The sequence below is a fragment of the Jaculus jaculus genome, chromosome 16 (assembly GCF_020740685.1).
Source record: "Jaculus jaculus isolate mJacJac1 chromosome 16, mJacJac1.mat.Y.cur, whole genome shotgun sequence".
NCBI lineage: Eukaryota > Metazoa > Chordata > Mammalia > Rodentia > Dipodidae > Jaculus > Jaculus jaculus.
In genome coordinates, this window is record NC_059117.1 from 65,654,650 (window position 1) to 65,674,192 (window position 19,543).

A 19,543-nucleotide genomic window follows, 5' to 3' on the forward strand; every position below is an offset into this window, starting at 1 on the left:
TCGGTTAAATCTCAGCTCTTATGAAGTAGCCCTATGATTCTGTTAAGAGGCAACAATGGTATAGAATTTCATAGAGGTATTGTGACAAAGATAAAGGAATTCAGGCAATAAAATTCTTACCCTAGTACCTGAATGTATACTTTTTTGATTTTGTTTTATTTTAAAGACAGGGGGTCTCACTATGTCACTCAGGCTGACCTTGAACTTGGGGCTGTTCTTCCTTCTACCCCTGCCTCCCTAGGGCTGGCTGGGACTACAGCCATGGGCCATAATGCCTGGCAGAAAATTCACTTTTAATTCATTTTGATATAGGAAAATTCTACTTTACATGATAGCTCAAAGTACAAGCATATAGAAAAGCATATTGGCCTTCTTTGGTGGCCTCTGATGGTTTGATGGATCAAGTAGCCTCATTCATTTCTTCCAGGACGCTTTATTGAGAACCCACTAGGTGTTATGTCTTTGGAATATTATAGTTAATAAAACCAGAGATGATTCCCAAACTCACTATGGTGGAAGAGAGAGACTCTCAGAAGGATGTGTCATTGCATATGGTGGTATTCACTTTTCAGAAAAGGGATTTAATGTTTCAACCTCTCCTGCCTATTAAAAAAATGCACGGAGACCCCTAGCAAGGCCAGACTAGAGTGACATAAAGCGCTCCTCCGCAGTTTAGAATGAGGAATGTGGGCATTGAGTTAGCTGCAACAGAGAACAGTCCTTGAGCCGTGGCGCTAGGAGAGGCAGTTACCAGTGTGAGGAGGACAGAATAAGCTTCTTGGGGATTCAGGCTTGTTGGGAGGCTCACGTGGTTACTGAGGCCCTCCATTCTCAATAATCGCCCACCTGCAACCTTCTCTATCTTAGAAAGCCAAGGTGAGCCCAGGGACTGGGGTGGTTTAGGGCCGAGCTGTTTCTACATTGGATCTTGACAGGAGAATATTGCTATCTTTCTGTATCCTAGCACCTCGGCAGCTTGCAAGCCTAGGGAAGCAACCAGCATGGTTAAGTATTTCCAATAACAAGAAATAGCACTCTTTCTAAAAAAAAATGGTTATTGGTTTTGACATTTTTTTCAACAAATACATAAATAAGCCCGAGTTCTTAGAACACAGTTGAAGCAACGGTTGAAATCAGTTTAGATGTCTTAAAAATAACTGGGGGGCGGGGGGGGGGCGGTGTGTGGAATTCATCACACTAGCTGAATTAGTCAAGGATGAATCTGAAAATTTTGGAAATCTTACTGAAAACACATCAATCTTTTTATTTTTATTTTATTTTTAACAATTCCAAAACATTTTAGGGGCTGCTACTAAGCCAGCTGGATGAAAATGCTGAGATCCAGCTAATTAGCCACCAGATTCATCTACTTGACACAAGACATCTGGGCATTATAAACATATCGAAAATACCAGATGCCAGACAGCATTGAGATGAAACATCTGGAGTCCTTGTACATAGGCAGACACAGTGGGGGGCCTGGGGGGATCAGAATCAGCCAGATTTGAATTTCATCTCTCATGTGCATTCTGACTACAATGTTGCTTGTCATGTGAATAAAGCTTCTCCACCACAGTTCACTACACATCTTGGAAGACTTATTTTTTGTGTGTTTGGTTTGTTTGTTTATTTTAATTTTTGTTTATTTACTACAGAGAAAGTAATAAAGACAGACAGAGGAAGAGAGACTGAGAAAGAATGGGCCCACCAGGGCCTCTAGCCACTGTAAATGGGCTCCGGATGAATGCATGAGCCACCATGTGCATCTGACTTATGTGGGTGCTGGGGAATAGAACCTGGGTCCTTGGACTTCACAGGCAAGTGCCTTAACTGCTAATCCATGTCTACAGCCCAGTTTGTTTATTTTGAGACAGGGTCTCATTCTAGCTCAGGCTGGCCTTGAACATATGGTGATCTTCCTATCTCAGTCTCTCAAGTGCTGGGATTAAAGGTGTATGCCACCATGCCAGGCTTTGGAGATCTTTTATTGATGTGACATCACAGATACAAACATGTATTTTTAAGAAAAGATGGGCTAGGAAGATAGTTCTGCAGTTAAGGCACTTAGCTGCAAAGCCTAAGGACCCAGGTTCAATTCCCTAGTACCCACATAAAGCCAGATGCACAAGGTGGTGCATGCATCTGGAGTTTGTTAGCAGTGGCATTATGTCTGGCACACCCATTCTCTCTTTCTCTGTTTGAAAATAAATTAAAAAAATTACAAATAAAAAGATGCCACAAGTACCCTTATTTGGAAGATTATACATACATGGAGAATAAAAAAAAATATAGAATCCAGTGATTTCATTTGCAGAAATATTTTAGATTATTGGGCCACTACTAATCTATATTGAAAATGGTTATGTTCTATGAAAAATGACCCCAAGAGAGCCACACTGAGAAATGATGATGGGGGAAATGTTGCCATCTCTCTATTGCTGCCTTCCCAAGGGAGTCAGCCTGTTCTCTCCACTCTGTTCCTTTTACCACCCTTCCCTCAGTCCAGAGAAACCACACATCTTCCTCCTCCAGAACTATATAATATTAGAGTGGGAAGCAACTGCTGAGACAAATTCAAGCTGTCATATACCCCTTGAAATCATAATGCAATTATTAATTTATGACTCTACACTACTGTTGTCCCCGAGATGGGGCATAGAAGAAAGGACACAGAATGCAAGATAGCTCACCTGCTGATGATTGCATATAGTCTCAAGTTTTCCATGTTTACATCTGTAAAAAGGGTCAGTAATTCTTTCCTTGAAAGGTTGTTATGAAGACTGAAATTGACTAAGAATGTTAGAAGTGGAGACTAGAATATTTTATTTGGTTTTTTTTTTTTTTTTTTTTTTTTTTGGTTTTTTGAGGTAGGGTCTCACTCTGGTCCAGGCTGACCTGGAATTAACTCTGTCATCTCAGGGTGGACTTGAACTCATGGCGATCCTCCTACCTCTGCCTCCCGAGTGCTGGGATTAAAGGCGTGCGCCACCATGCCCAGCTTTTATTTGTTACTTTTTGAGAGAGAGAGAGAGGGAGAGAGGGAGAGAGAATAGGTGCACCAGGGCAGATAGCCATTGCAAACAAACTCCAGACACATGCAATACCTTGTGTACCTGGCTTTACGTGGGTACTGGGGAATTAAACCTGGGTCCCTTGGCTTTGCCAGCAAGTGCCTTAACTGCTAAGCCATCTCTCTAGCCCTAGAATATTTTAATTGCAGCATGAGTGGTTATGAGGATAATGTTAGTGGAGATGATGTATCTTCAGATGACATGGCCAGACTTGGTCATTGTCAATGTCGCTCGATATGAACTCAGCTGAAATTATCATTATCTTCACATGCATGTTGCCATTTTTTTAAAAAGTGCGACCACCCTGCCAAGATTAAAGAAATATACCTGGAACCTTCTCAATTCAGTCTAAAGTGTTGAACTGGTCCTTGGTAGACATCCAAGCATGTTTGTGGTATGTGTGTGTGTATTCCATCTGGTTACAGTGCATAATAATGAAAGAATTAGAATGATTTCATCAATATGAGGCTGTTTGAACAAGCTCTTCCTGGGTGACCAAGTGTCTTTTCACATTGTTTCATTGCAGAAGGGACTGCCATAGCTACCTGTGTCCCCAGTGCCTCGTTACGAGAAACTCAGGACTCTGATGATTGCACAGAAAAGGACTATAACGCTGGGATATAAGGATAGAAGATGGATTTCTAGAGTTTTGTTTTCATTATACTTTTCTCTGCATACCTCCCCCTGTATTCCATTCTTAAAAGTTTTTATTTATTAGAGAGAGGGACAATAGAGAGAGAGGGAGAGAGAAGGAGAATAGGCACTTCAGGGCCTCTAGCCATGGCAAATGAACTCTAGATGCATGCACCACCATGAGCATTTGGCTTATGTGGGTTCTGAGGAATCAAACCTGGGTCCTTAGGATTCACAGGCAAGTGCCTTAACCACCAAGCCATCTCTCTCACCCCTGTATGTCCCTTTAAAGTGAGTAGACATGACATTTTTTTTGCATGGTATTAGAATAGAAAGACCCTACTGTACTTGACCTTTGGTAATTATGAGAAGCTTTCTGTTTGGAGGAATGGCTATGAATATATCTCACATTTTCCTCCCACTGACTTTTTCCCTTTTCTTTTCTTTTCTTTTTTTTTTTTTTCAAGTGAGCAAGTGGCATTAACACAGTGAGGTTTGTGAAAGAGCTATTTTTCAAGCATTCCTTATGCCTTTCTAGAATTGAAGACCCATTATTCTGTCACATCTCAACCCATCTGTCAGCCTGCAACAGATGGTTAAAATGAAGAACTTCTAAAATACCAAGGAGGAAATTAGTCCGTGTTTCACCACCACAGCTCAAGTTCAGCATGACTTCAGAATATCCCCACTCTTCATATGAAGTGAGAGTGAGGAAAAATATTGCATTTGAATTACAAATTAGAAGCCATTCCTCAACGAGACAACCCTTACTGTGCAAACACGTTTGCTCTGTTAGAAGGGAAGAAGATAGACTTGAGTTCAAGTCCTCGTTATGCTACTTCCTTACCAGGTGTCTTTGGAAATTTATTTGACCTCATAGGCTTTCATTCTTTTTGGAATAGTAGAAAATTAATAGCTTGATTTAGAAGGTTGCTGTGAGAATTAAAAGGAATGGATCATTGTATGGGGAAAATGTCTTGTACAATGAGGCATCTCAGAAATGATAAATGTTATTAAAATGTTTTTCATCCGTTCTTTCCTTCTGTTCTTGTCTCTTGTTTCTTATAAGTTCATTCCCAAAGATTCTGTGTCTCTGGCAGCTGGTTTTGAGCAGGTGCTTGAGGATAAGAAAGTAGACAAATATGAGAGTGGAAGGTGTAGCTGTACGTGCCTGTTTCTGTAGTTTGACCATACTGTCACTCAGAAAAATGTCATGGTACTATTTCACTGGGTGTGTGTGTGTGTGTGTGTGTGTGTGTGTGTGTGTGTGTTGTATAGTGCCTCTGTGACAACCCAAATGCTCACTGGCGGTGGAGGATGCTCCCCTATGGTAGCCAGGGTAGAACACCAGGTTCTGGGATTCATGGATCTTCCACCCATTTTTGTCTGGAGTGGGAGTCTCTTTACTGATTCTGGAGTTGGCAGAGCTCCAGTGATTCTAGGGTCTCTGCTCTCTTACAGGACTTGGGTGATGGGTGCACGTGGCCTTGCCTAGCTGTTTCCATGGGATGTAGAGATTCAAACTCTGACAGTCTCAGGTCCTGCCAGGTCTTTATGATTGTGCAGTAAGTACTCTTCACTGCGAAACTACCTTTCCAGCCCTCAACTATATTTTTATAATCACCCCAATGCCTAGTCTACTGATACATCTAATCAATATGAGCATGTAGAGTAAAAATATTTTATAAAAATAATATATATGTATATATTGTATTTCTCTCTGTGTGTTTATACTAATTGTCTCCTTAATGAAATTTGGGAAGCTGGATATTACAATATTAGGGCTAACGTCCTGAGACAAAAGTCCAATAATATGTACTTATCAAGCTACACATATTAGACTCTAGTCACAAGTAGTTATGCTATGGGGACATCATTTGACTTATGGTATATTAAATTCTGTGATAATGAGGTCTCATATGCCATATTGTTTCCTGTTAGTGAGAGAAAGAAATTAGCTACTAAAAAGAGTGAATGTTCCCCTAAATATATTCTTAGTCACAAAGAGGACTCTGCTTTTACACGCATTTGCAGAAATGAGCTGAAGATATAATAATTGAGCACAGTTTGCAGAACTGCTCATTAAGTAGCGCTCATAATGTCAGTCTTCTTTAAAAACTAAGAAGTTTTCACTACTATTTCAAGATGAACAGGAGATGGCTTTCAGAGCACAAAGGAAGCCCTGCCCTTGTTCCAGAGGTAAGTGTGCAAGATTGTGGTTCCATATTTCAGGAACAACTTTCATTCATTTCGCTCATTTTATGCCCCATGGTGAACAGCATGGAACCTTCTGGAGTGCAACGGGAAAACAAGCATTGTCAAAGTAGTTGAATGTGATGACTCTGAGAGATTATGAAGGCCAAATCATGATGCCTGTAAAGAGATGGTTGTTTAGCCTAAATAAAGATGGTTGAAATATCAAGGGCCTTTGAAAACATGTTGGAAATATGAGACAGCTGAATCACACATTGAGAAGGTACAGCTCCTAAGATTGAATTGTCATGAGGCAATTAGAAAGTCAAAATAATCTTTGATGATCTTTTTAAGTGTACTGTAGTTAGCAGCACCCTCGTTTGGATCATGCAGCTGTGTCTAGGACTATGTCATATGAAAAATGCATATCTTTAGGGGCTGGAGAGATAGCTCTGTGGTTGAAGGTGCTTTACTAAAAAGTCTGCTGAAAAAAGCTGGGCGTGGTGGCGCACACCTTTGATCCCAGAACTCAGGAGGCAGAGGTAGGTGGATTGTCATGATTTCGAGGCCACCCTGAGACTACATAGTGAATTCCAGGTCAGCCTGGGCTAGAGTGAAAACCTACCTCAAAAAACAAAGAAACAAACAAACAAAAAACCTGCTGACTCTGGTTCAATTCCCCAGTGCTCCCATCAAGCCGGGGGCACAAGGAGGCGCATGATCTGGAGTTGGTTTGCAGCGGCCACAGGCCCTGGGGCAGACTTTCTCTCTCTCTCTCTGTCTTTCCAATAAATACATAATAAAGAGAAATGCCCATCTTTGAATGCTGGAATTACTTCCATTCAGGGCACCGTTCTGACTGAAGATGATGAGGGAGCTGAGTTAGACACGCATGTTCCTGCAGGTTGGAAATATTCTTGGGTGGAGGGGAAATTTCATCCATTTTTACATTTTGTTAACTTTTCTGCTTTTCTGACAGATACCTAACTGAATCATCATAGGTCTGGTGAACATAGAATACATTGTTCTACCCTGTTCTTGGTTTGAGAGAGGCATGTTCCCCCTCACCCCTTCTCACTGCTGTTTTGTTTTGGGTTTAGTACCAGTCCCCATCTCTATTGGCCTTATCAAAAGGTTTCAAAATAATGATTCATGGGCTGGAGAGATAGCTTAGCAGTTAAGCACTTGCCTGTGAAGCCTAAGGACCCCGGTTCGAGGCTCGGTTCCCCAGGTCCCACGTTAGCCAGATGCACAAAGGGGCGCACGGTCTGGAGTTCGTTTGCAGAGGCTGGAAGCCCTGGTGTGCCCATTCTCTCTCTCTCTCCCTCTATCTGTCTTTCTCTCTGTGTCTGTCACTCTCAAATAAATAAATAAAAAATGAACAAAAAATATTTTTAAAAAATGATTCATAAAGCTGCTTCTCTCTTGAAGTAGGTTATGAAATATCAGTCTGGGGATAGAGGCTGTAGATTTTCTGACCCAACTCAGGATAGTCGTAAAAAATAACTCAGGTCTTCCCAGTCAGTCAGCAAAGTGCTTGTCTCGTCAGCATGAGGACCCAGCTTTGATCGCCGGAATCTATGTAAGAAGAACTGGGCGGGACGGACAGTGTTTGTCATCCCAGCACTGGGGCGACGGAGACCAGTACATCCTTGGGGTTTGCAGAGCAGCCATTCTAGCCCAGAAGTTCAACACCCGGGGTTGTCCCGTGACCGCCACATGCATGTGCACACGCACATGAGTCTGCACACAGTGATGCATGAAAGAAAAGAGAAGGAGTGAGTGAGCCCCCACAGGTGACGGCTGGTGGTAGGGCAGGTGTGGAATCTTCTGGAATAGAGACTGTGTATGTTTTATGCAAGCTGAGGGGACTTCGGTCAAAAACTGCACTAACGTTCAGAGGACAGGTCCAGCGTAACCAGCTCTTTGCCATGCTAATCAAAGCTGGTGTGTGAACTGAGTTCAGGCTGCAGCAGCTGTGTGGCTGAAATTCTCTCGTGATACATTTCCCTCGAACCCTGTGCCTGCCTTTAGCTGGCATGGCTGTCTACTGCATTGCGAAATTTATACTGTCACGTACATCCCGCAGGCTGTGTGGAACTCTGGATCTGCACTGCTACCAATTAGGTGCTAGCTATTGAGGTATTTTTCTGAGACACATTTTCAGTTGCCCCAGGACACTTAATGTCATGCATTTGACAAAGAAATGTAGTCAGTCATTCCAGCGAATTTTGGTGTGTTTGTTCAATCACCTACCTTTCATCAATATACAAATAATTGACCTAAAAGAAGGAGCCTTTCTAAAAACAGTAGGTTCTATTCCAAAAAGACTTTGATGAACCTTGCTTATAAAAAAGTAATGGGATAGAATGTTTTCTTTTTCTAGTATTCTCAATATGAAATGGCTGTCAGGATTAATTTCACCTTAGCCATTAGAGAGGTTCTTGCTCAACTGGGTCATATAATAGCTATTTATAAACATGAATGAGAAGACCTTTTAAATGAAAATTCATAATTCATTTTACTACTTTTCAAAATGGAATAATCCTTTCCTCCCAGGGCTTGGCACTCAAACTAAGAAGGACGACCAGAATCTTCTTCCACGAAAGGATACATAGTAGAAGGTTTTTCCATCTTTTTTTCAGTACTGGGAGTCGAGCTCAGGTCCTTGCAAATAGTAGGCAAGTGCCCTACCACTGAGCTATACATCTCCAGTCCTTTTTGGTATTTTTCCTTTTGAGACAGGGTCAAATTGCCCAGACAATTCTTGACCTTCATGTTGTAGTGTAGGCAGTCCTTGGACTTGTGGTCCTCCCAATAAGTATGTTTCTTTTTTTAGCATTTTATTTATTTGGAGAGAGAGACAGAGAGAATGGGTGTGCCAGGGTCTCTAGCCACTGCAAATGAACTCCAGATGCACATACTACTTTGTGCACCTGGCTTACTTTGGTAATGGGGAATCGAACCCAGGTCTTTAGGCTTTGCCTTAACTGCTGAGGGATCTGTCCAGCCCCCACCAAGTATGTTTCTAACTCTAGAAATATAGTAGTGGGAAAAAAGAAAACACATGAAAATTCTTGTTCTTACAGAGTGCATTTGCTTGTGGAGGAGACAGTGAGCAAGATAAAGAAGTAAAAAAACAAATCATAATTTAGAGAAGAAGGATGTGTCTAGTGTCCTGGGCAAGTGGGTGCTGGAATTCTAGACAAGAAGAAAGACCTGAGGAACATAAGGGCGCAGCCCTGCGGGTAGCAGGAAGTCTTCCCAGCAGAGGGTCAAGACGGCAGAGGGCTTTGAGGTAGGAGTGAGGTTGGGTGGATTTATCAATCTAGAAAGTGGAAAGATTCAACTTATTTTCTTCAAATGGCTTGAATGGTGTTTCTTCATTTTGCTTTTGGAGACCCCTATAGGCTGTGAGAGCTGGAGCTAGATCATGATACAACGTGGCTGGAGAGCAGAGGAGGAGGCCGGCGAAGAGCACACGTGCACTCCATGTGCTGTAAGCCGAGGCGCTGAGGGTCAGTGTCAAGGAAGAGAACTCTTGACACGATATGGTTTCATGAAGAGACGGTCTGCCTGAGGGGCAGACATAGCAAACACCCAGGTTTTGAACTGGGCACATGGTAGTTCTAATTACCAAGGCTCCAACTTTAGGCATCTATGAGTCCAGGATTACTAACAGCAGCCAGCTCTATGAGCTACATACGTGGGTGTGGTGCACCAGCCATGATGAACTCTGGAAAATCTGGGGGTGTAGACGGGCCAACATGGTGAGCTGCCACTTCATCAAGATGCAGGTCTTGGGTTCTATTTTAAAGTAACATACACAACAAAGGACCTTCTTTTCGGTTAGGTCTAGGAAAGGGTAACCTCTCATTTATTTACTTTTTTTTAAAAGTATGTTATTGACAATTTTATATATGTACAAAATGTATTTTAATCATATTCCCCTCCCATCCCTCTCTTTTGCTCCCAACTTTCCATGCACATTCTACTGAACCTCTACCAATCCATCCAGTCCCCCTTCCTTCATTTTATTTTATTTTTTAAAAATATATTTATTTATTTATCAGAGAAAGAGGGAGAGAGAGAGAGAGACAGAGAGACAGGGAGAAAGAATGGGTGCATCAGGGCCGCCAGCCACTGCAAAGGAACTCCAGTTGCATGCGCCCCTTGTGCATCTGGTTAACAAGGGTCCTGGGGAATCGAATCTGGGTTCTTTGGCTTTGCAGGCAAATGCCTTAACTGCTAAGCCATCCCTCCAGCCCAATATTGGGTTTTAAAACGTACTTTCCCTTTCTTCATTTTATTTATTTGTTATTATTGAAATCTTTTACATAGAAGATCTGAAAGCATTGCCATTTCAACTTTTTGAGCATTCCGTTTGCAAGCCCTTTTCCTGATTCTTCATAAAATATGGGATAAGTCACAGCTCCTCTTCTCACACCTTCCCTCTCTGCGCATTTGCACCATGCCCATGGCCTCATCTGAATTTCAGATCCACACCCTCTCTGCTACTATTCACACATGGGTGGCCTGTCCTGTGTGGCCCCGATTTAACTGGTCTGAAAATAGCCTGGTGTCTCTCTCTACACCTACTCCTTCATCTACATGCATCACTTGGCTGAGGACAAAATCTCCATGCCAAATGCCAACAGCTTTCTGAAGTTCCTGCTCCCTGTGCCTCTCTCCTGCCTTCCTTCGGGCAGGAATCAGGTGGTAATTGTCCACTGGGCTTTGGATCAGTCAGGATTCACTTCCCTCTCAACCACCCACCAGCCATGTTGCCCCCATTGGACCTTGTTTGACATGAGCATGAAAACACTAGCTCTCTAGATCTTTGGAGCTTATGATAAAGCAGTGTATGGGAAGCTCTTAGCTCTGGCCTGGGATTTGGGAAAAAAGCTGGAGCTGGCACAGTGATAAGACTCTCAAAAGTCTCTTGGTTGACTATTGAAATGGCCTCTAAATCATTACTCCTTTCTGCCTCTATGACCAGCATCTTATTTATTTGTTAACCTTAAAAAAATATGGGCTTGGTTACAGGTCAGCCTGGACCAGAGTGAGACCCTACCTCGAAAAACCAATATATATATATATGGGCTTGGCCTGGAGAGATGGCTTAGCAGTTAAGGGACTTGCCTGTAAAGCCTAAGGATTCAGGTTCGATTCCCCAGTACCCATGTAAGCCAGATACACAAGGTAGTACATCCATTTGGAGTTTGTTTACAGTGGCTAGAGGCCCTGATGTGCCCATTCTCTCCCCCATCTCTTTCTCTCTCCCCCTCTTTCTCTCTTAAATAAATTAATATATAAAATATTTTTTCCCCCAAGGTAGGGTTTCACTCTAGCCCAGTGGAATTCATTCTGTATTCTCCTGGTGGCCTCAAACTCACAGCAATCCTCCTACCTCTGCCTCCCGAGTGCTGGGATTAAGGGCGTGCACCACCACACCTGGCATAAAATATTTTTTAAAATATGGGCTTGCTGATACATTTCTCCTACTCAAACTTTCAAGCGCAAGATAAGTAAGTGCCTTAGGATTTATCCTGCCTTTGGAATTTCTTTTCTTTTTTCTTCTCTTTTTCTACTAACCTTCCTTCCTTCCTTCCCTCCCTCCCTCCCTCCCTCCCTGCATTCTTCCTTTTTCTCCTTATTCCTCTCTCTCTCTTTGGAAGAAGGAGTCTGATATATTTATAGACTGTAAACTTGTGTAGCACAATGAGGCTCATTCTGCCTTTCCCCCACCTTCAAATATAGTCACTTCGACAAGCGTCCATCTGCACACACACACACACACACACACACACACACACACACACACACACACTCCTTTCTACCCTCGTTAATATGGTCTATTACATTAGTTCATTTCTTTTCTAAATAATATTTTAATGTATTTGTTTGCAGACAGACACATACACACAGAAAGAAAGAGAGACAGAGAGAGTGAGAGAGAAAGAGAGAATAGGCATATCAGGGCCTCTAGCCACTACAAACAAACTCCAGATGCATGCACCACTTTTGTGCATCTGGATACGTGGGTACTTGGTAATGGAATCTGGGTCATTAGGCTTTTCAGGCAAGTGTCTTAACTGCTGAGCCCTCTCTCCAAGCCACACTGGTTCATTTCTACTTGTAGACTTTTCCTACTCTGAGGCCACAGAAGCTAAATTTTTGTGTTATGTTTAGTTCCCATGTCTCCCAATTCTCGTGCTTCTTTGGCAGCCACTGGTTTAATTGCTTGTTCTTTCTTCCTTCCAATCCAGGCACTTGCTTTCCTCTCAATATGGCCCTTACTTTGGTAAATCAAATATCTCCAAAGTCAGGATTCTCCATAATTTGCCTTTCTCTGGGCCTCAGGGCCTAATACAATATTTTGTACATAAGACTCTCTCAATTTAACTGTTTGTTGAATTCAATTAGAAAGATTTTCGTCTCCAAGATTTAACTGTAAACATGCAGACAGCATTTAAGTATTGCGTTTACCCACCACCTGCTGCTCCCCAGTTCACAGTTTACCTTACAACTGAGTGTGAGAGCTGCATTTGCATAACCATCTGTTTTTACAAATGCCAACAGGCCTGGATTTTCCCAAAGACAGTCTTTGCATTACTACACCTTACAGTTAGTTCTTACCAATGAGCCTTTTTGGTAAGAGCCCCCACCTAACCATGTGCACCAGAGATTAAACAAACCTGGTTCTGGGCTGGAGAGACAGCTCAGTGTCGAAGGCAACTTGCCTGCAAAACCTAATGACTGGAGTTCGATTCCCAGGACCCACATAAAGCCAGATGCACAAAGTGGCTACTGCATCTGGCGTTTGTTTGCAGTGGCTGGAGGCCCTGGCGTGCCCATTCTCTCTCTCTCTCTCTCTCTCTCTCTCTGTCTTAAAAGAAAGAACAAACAACCACCACCACCACAAAAGAAAAAAAAATGGCTCCACCACTTCCATCAGATCAGTTCAAAATGTTGAGAGCAGAGTAAGTGCACAGATGGACCCAAGCGTTTCTGCATCTCATCTTGGTCCTGGTTGGTTTTGACCCGTGATTGGGAGGAAACTCTGCTAATGTGTTTTCTATGCATGGACAACTATGGGCTGGCTTGGCAAAGGGCTAGAGGGGTGGCATGGGGGCTAAGGGGAATTATGGCACAGTTTTCTTTTCTTAAATGAGGCAGCTGCTTTTCAAAAGTTGGAAAGTCATTCCAACCGAGAATTCCCTTCCTCACTCTGGGTGAGGGAAGTGGCCAAGAACTTTCTAAAATTAACATCAGTTCCCTTATCCTTATACAAATTACCATCTGGTGTTTGTTTCTTGTGCTCCCAGCAAGCCAACTGGAACAGAATATATTAAATACCATTAACATTTTATTCTAAAGGCTTACTAGATAGCAAACTGACATAGAAAGTTGTGAAATCTCAAACTCTGGATGATGGTAAGTCTTGAGTTGAGGGAAATCTTCTCAAGTTTAGTCTAGGAAGAGCCCATTTATTCCAGTCTAGGCTGGGAATTTATTTGTAGACACATTGTTGCTGTGAGATTTTGAGAGCGATGGGGCCTGTCAGACCAGACAGGCTGGACTTGAGTGGCTAAGGCTTTTGAGTTCCACTCTACGTCCAAGCCAAAGAAGAATTAAGGAACATGGGCAGGGAAGTGAGGAGAATAAAAATTTATTAGAGAAAACATAGAAAGAGACCCATGAGAGTAGCCGAGAGTGTTCTATAAAAAAGAGAAAAGGAGTGGCCAGGTCAGGGGTTCAGATCTGGGAATATAAAGTGGAAAAGCTCAGAGTGTCAGGGCAAACATTTCAGGATATACACCAGCCTTCAAAGTAGAGAAAGAAAGAAAAATAAAAACAAGGAAAGTTACACATTTTGAGTTAGAAATCAAAAAAGCAGCTACGCCCAGGGAGGGACTTCTTAGGGGGTCTGATACATTACCTCATCAATGGAATAACTGTTCCTCTAACCTCTTTACACGTCTACTGGTGAGAGGTGGTCATTTGACCAGGTGAGTTACAGACAGGCTCCCAGGACCAGAGGACTTTGTTCCTCTGCTCAAGAGGAAATGTCTGTTCCCTTTTGTTATGTATATAATATTTTACTTATTTATTTGAGAGAAAGAGGTAGGGAGGGAGAGAAAGAGAGAGGGAGGAAGAGAGAGAGAGAGAGAGAGGAGAATGGGCATGCCAGGACCTCCATATACATGTGCCCCCTTGTGCATCTGGCTTACATGGGTCCTGGAGAGTCAAACCAATGTCTTTTGGCTTTGCAGGCAAACACCTTAACCGCTGAGCCATCTCTCCAGCCCATCTGTTCCATTTCTAATGCTACCAGGAAGATGGGAGATGGGAAGTAGGGCCCTTCCTTCAGGGACCTCTAAGCCTAATGATTGTCTACCTACAACAGTGTCAGAAGGTATTATAGAATAAAGGAACTTATTTTATTTAATATTTTTTTCATTTATGAGAGAGAGAGAGAGAGAGAGAGAGAGAGAGAGAGAGAGAGAGAGAATGGGCATGCCAGAGCCTCTAACTACTGCAATAAATAAACTCCACATACATGCTCCACCTTGTGCATTTGGCTTTACATAGGTAATGGGGAATAGAACAGAGGTCCTTAGGCTTTGTAGGCAAACACCTTAACCACTGAGCAGTCTCTCCAGCTTCTCTAAATTTAAAGATAGTTATTCTATTATCCCTAATATTTACTTATGGTAAAACAATGACATTTTAGAACATAAAAAATAAGCATACATATATAAGTGAGGCCATTTACAGACTATAAAGGATTGGTTTTTACAGAAAATGTAAAGTTGAAGTGAACTTGTCTTTCCCTTCAGAACCCTGAGCTTGGAGAGAGCGCAAACCAATCTCTTGTGGATTTCACTCTGGCAAGTTTCCATGTGAGGTCTGTGTGTTTGATTCCTTACAAAGTCTACTTTCTGATGAACACAATTTACTAACAAATAAGCTTCTGTTTACAGATGGCAGTGACAACTCGGGAGATCCAAGACTCATCAATGTGATAAGAATTTGTGGTCATTATGTGCTCAGCACTGCATGAGTCATCCCTTAATACACCCGCCAGGGCTCAGGGCACAGTGAGGAGGAGCCGGGAGGAAGAATATTCATGCTGCTCTCACTGTTGTCCAGAGAAGCCTCTCTTTGGAGATGGCGCTAGATAATAAATAGACTCAAAATTCATCCAGGAGCTGAAAATATGAGGCTGTTGAGAGCACAGCCCTAAGTGAGACATCTTTATTGTACCTTCTAAGGTCAGCGACCACCAAGGAAGAGAAGGAAAGAATGTAACAGCCAAAGAGTACGGAGAATTACTTGGAGACATTGTCCTCTGAACTTGAAGTGTCTGGTGTCTTCATGACCTGGCAGTGAAGGTCTCTACCTCTGTAAGACCCGGGTAGTATTGAGCGCATCAACTCTTTGACATAGATGATGAAGGAATGACCATGTGCATGAAAGAATGAGACATCCAAATTGAAGAGAAACTTCTTGGCAAGGGGAGAGGGTTCAGTGGAATGTGGGTGGTGGAGGGAGACAAGAAGGTAATGGGAGGGGATTATGGCCAGATTACAGCATGTTCCTACATTCAAATTCTCAGTGAAAAATAAGGTGGGGGAGCTACTGAGGAAGACACCTGATGTCAACCTCTAGATTCCACATGCACACACATGCATGAACACACATGCACACATACACGTATACAGGTATGTACACACACACGTGTGTGTGCACACACACATACATCACATACAAAAAAAAAAAAGAAAAAAGAAATGAGTCTCTTTACTAAAAGAGTTTTCATATAGTGGGGAAACGGTTATGTAATCAGATGTGTATAAACCAGAGAGATAGCATTTTAACAAGATTCCGCGATTCCTTTTTTTTTTTAAAAAAAATCTTTTTATTTATGAGGTGGGGGAAGGAGAGGGGGAGGGAGAGAGAATGGACACACCTGGGCCTCATACTGCTGCAAATGAACTTCAGATGCATGTGCCAGTTTGGGCATCTGGCTTTTCATGGCACTGGGGAACTGAACTGAGGCTGCCGGCTTTGCAAATAAGCACCTTTAACTGCTGTTGTGTCAGGGTGTCCTGTGTATCACAGGACGTGTAGCAGCCCCGTAGCCTATATGGTTAGGTGTCAGTCCCACCCCTTCTCATAATGATGACCAGAATTCTCTGCAGGCATTACCAGAGTCTGCCCTTCCCCAGTGTGTAACATTGAAAACCACTGGACCCTTCAGATCAGCTCGAAGGCATCACAGGGTGCGTAACTAACCCATGTTTTGTGGCATTTTACCAAGTGTTCATCCTCAACATCCAGTTAATGCTTCATGCCTGCTGGATGAGTGGGCAGAGACATAATTATCATGCTATCCTTCAGGGTTCTTCGAATGAAGGCTGGCAAAGTGGAGGGACGAGGGAAATCACAACATTTATAAGCGAATTTCATTCTGAGTCAGTGACTAGCATTGCTCCCAGAAACGCGATCTGTCGTTCCAAAGGGACTTGCATCCTTTTGTGTCACAGGGCAGATTTCCATGCAGCATTTTTTTTTTTTTAATTAACAAACACTGGCTGTCAAGCATGTCGGCAAAGACCAGGTATGTGTACATGCCACACTGTCATTATAAAGGCATACAAGTATTTTAGAGTCCATCCTTTGCATCAGGAAAAGGGAAAGTCCAGATCTCAAGAAGAGCTAAAGGGCTGGGAGATGGCCCAGTGGTTAATAGTGCTTGCAAACCCTTCTGGCCCAGGTTCAATTCCTCAGCTACCCACACAAAGCTGGATGGGCATTTGTTTGTAGCTGCAAGAGACCCTGGCACATGCATATGTGCACACACACACACACACACACACACACACGTAAATACATAAACATAAAAAGAAGAAAAATAAGAGAGACCTAATATTTGACTAATAATGGTTTTACCCAGTAGTGCATTTTACAAGTCAAGTTTGTTTGTTTTTTTTTTTTTCAAATGATCATTAAATCTGTCTCAGCTTGAGTGGAAGCATCCTGTCCCCAAGCCAGCTATTGTTTTCTTGTAAACGATGCCGAGAGAAAATTTACAGCAAACTCATGTATTCCTTTCACACATTTGTCCTGAACCAGACTGACTTAGGATGGTACAACATGAACCAGACTGACAGGAGAACTGACTGGAAAAAGATGAGTTCTAACTGCCTGCTCACCTTTTTGATGTATCTGGATAGGCTTAACAATTATGGAGGTTTCTAGAAATGAGCTGTGTGACCCTGGACAGGAGATAGTTTCTGTGTGTTCCATTGGTAAAAACCCAGGACATAAAGTAATGATTTCAAAGTTACTTATATCTTTCTTTCTCTTGTATTTCACATTTAAAATTATTTATTTATTTATATGCAAGGAGAGAGAGAGAGAGAGAGAAAGAGAGAGAGAGAGAGAGAGGGAGGATTTCTGTTATTGCAAATGAACTCCAGATGCATGTGCCACTCTGTGCATCAGGCTACAAGTGGGGAATTGAAACTCAGGGTGTTAGGCTTTGCAGGCAAGCATCTCAACTGCTGAGCCATCTCTTCAGCCCTAATTTTTACATTTTTAAAGATTTATGGAATCGAAAAGATCATGGGGTTAATTTTTATTTTGGTGTGTGGAAAGAAGAAATGACATAACAAAAACCAGTCTGACACTGTTCCTTGGCTGGAATGAGGTTAGTCATGTGGCCTGTCAGAGCAGAGTGCCAGGCGTGCAGTCAAAGGACGGCCAGGCAGTTACCTTCCCTAGTCTGATCTAGTCCCTACAAATCCCTTCACCTGGTAGGGTTTCTGTAGCACACAATGGTGATTAAACAAAATGACTCTTCTCCAAATTTTGGAATTTTGGATTTCTCCTGGGAAGTTCCTGAAACCCCTCCAGTTCTCCAGTATAAATATTCTCAGTGACTATAGAGATGCCACCTGATGGCATGTGTGGCAGGAAGGATGGTATGTGTGGCAGGAAGAGACTATAATTAATGATAGGAACTTCCTTACAGACCTGTTGTCCCTCTTGATTTCCAAATCTGACTCTTCAGAGGGTCATTTTTCCTTCAGCAACATTAAATTTTCAGAATGAGCAGAATACCTGTTTCTTTGTTTTAATTTTACTGCTAAACTTAGCAAAATAGATCACGTGCACAAAAAAAAATCACTCCCTTCCTTTAATCCCTTCAGGAAGTGCCTCGTTTTCAGTACTTATTAAAAATGGGAAAGCCATTCTAGGAGGCTTCTGGGGGTCCAAGGTCATGACAGGAATCTGCATACAGGCTGCAGGAATATCAGGTTTTCATAATTATACCTTTTCATGCGTACAGCTCCTGGAGTGAAATCAGCTTTGACTCCGCTGATTTAATATAGTCTTTCTCATTTAAATCTACTCCTTCACTCCTACTTAGCTGTTGTTCAATTTTAGATAGAAAAAAAAAAAAGAGTTCCTATATTCCCCATGTTCTGAAACGTTTTTAGACAAGAGTGATGAGATCATGTTAATTTCTGACCTCTTTCCCGGACTCAAAAGCTTTGGGGAAGGAAAGTATCTCTGTTAGGGAGAGATAAAGTATTAAGGGGGAGGGTGGAGGAGGACAGAGGAGGACGGAGGAGGACGGAGAGACCCTGGCTTAGCTGACAACAGCCAGGGTAGTGCCTGATCAGTCAGCAGGCATCCACCTTTGCCGCCAGAACAGCTCTTCACACAACAGAGAAGGCCGAATAATGTGATAGCAAAGGAGGTCGCCAAGGGAGCAGGTGGGAAGCATAGCTAGAAGAGGGGTTGAGAGGAGCAGGGGGGACATAGAGCGATTTAGTTTGACAGGCAGAAAGAGAAAGAAGCAACCTGAAAAACCCGAAAGACTGTCAATTGAATGCAACAGGAGTAGTATTTGCTTTGCTACTTCTGGACGCTGTTATCCCTATCTATCTATCTATCATCTATCATCTATCTATCTATCTATCTATCTATCTATCTATCTATCTATCTATCTATCTATCTATCTATCATCTATCATCTATCTATCTCACTTGGTTGAGATGCAAAGTTGGTTGTCTAGGGGTGTCTGGGTTCTAGGATGGAAGCCATGGATACAAATAGTGGAGTGTGATTTTTGTCCCCTTATAAGCCCTTCCCCAGTGCCTATTCTCTGCCGGCCTCTGTCCTCACTAGCGTAGTCCTTAGGGGAAGGCGAAACCAGTCCCACCTTCAAGCGGTTCACGTCCTACATTGGGAAAGAGACATTCAACAGAGAATGGAAAATTAGGCACTGGGTAAGGAAAAGTGTGTGTGTGTGTGTGTGTGTGTGTGTGTGTCAGGACGACCGTGGGTGTCATTACTCAGGCCCGTTCTACCTGGCTTGAGACAGGGCTCTCTCATCAGCCTGGAACTCACCAGTCAGCCAGCAAACCCCAGCCTTTTGCTGCCTCCCCAGTGCTGGGATTACAATGTGTGTCGTTGTGCCTACTTTTTAAAATGTGGGTTCTGGGATTAAACTCAGGTCCTCATGCTTGCATAGTAAGCTCTTTACTGTCTCAGGAAAATCTGGTTAAAGAAACTAATTCACTAAATACCATTCATTCCAGGAGGCTGTTCATATATAGTGGATTCTC

At 42.6% G+C, this 19,543-nt stretch overlaps 1 protein-coding gene across 2 annotated transcripts in view; it reads right to left on the reverse strand.

Moving 5' to 3' along the window:
- Nucleotides 1-19,543, reverse strand: part of Synpr (synaptoporin) — a 326,729-nt gene that overhangs the window by 23,022 nt on the left and 284,164 nt on the right. The window lies entirely within an intron of this gene.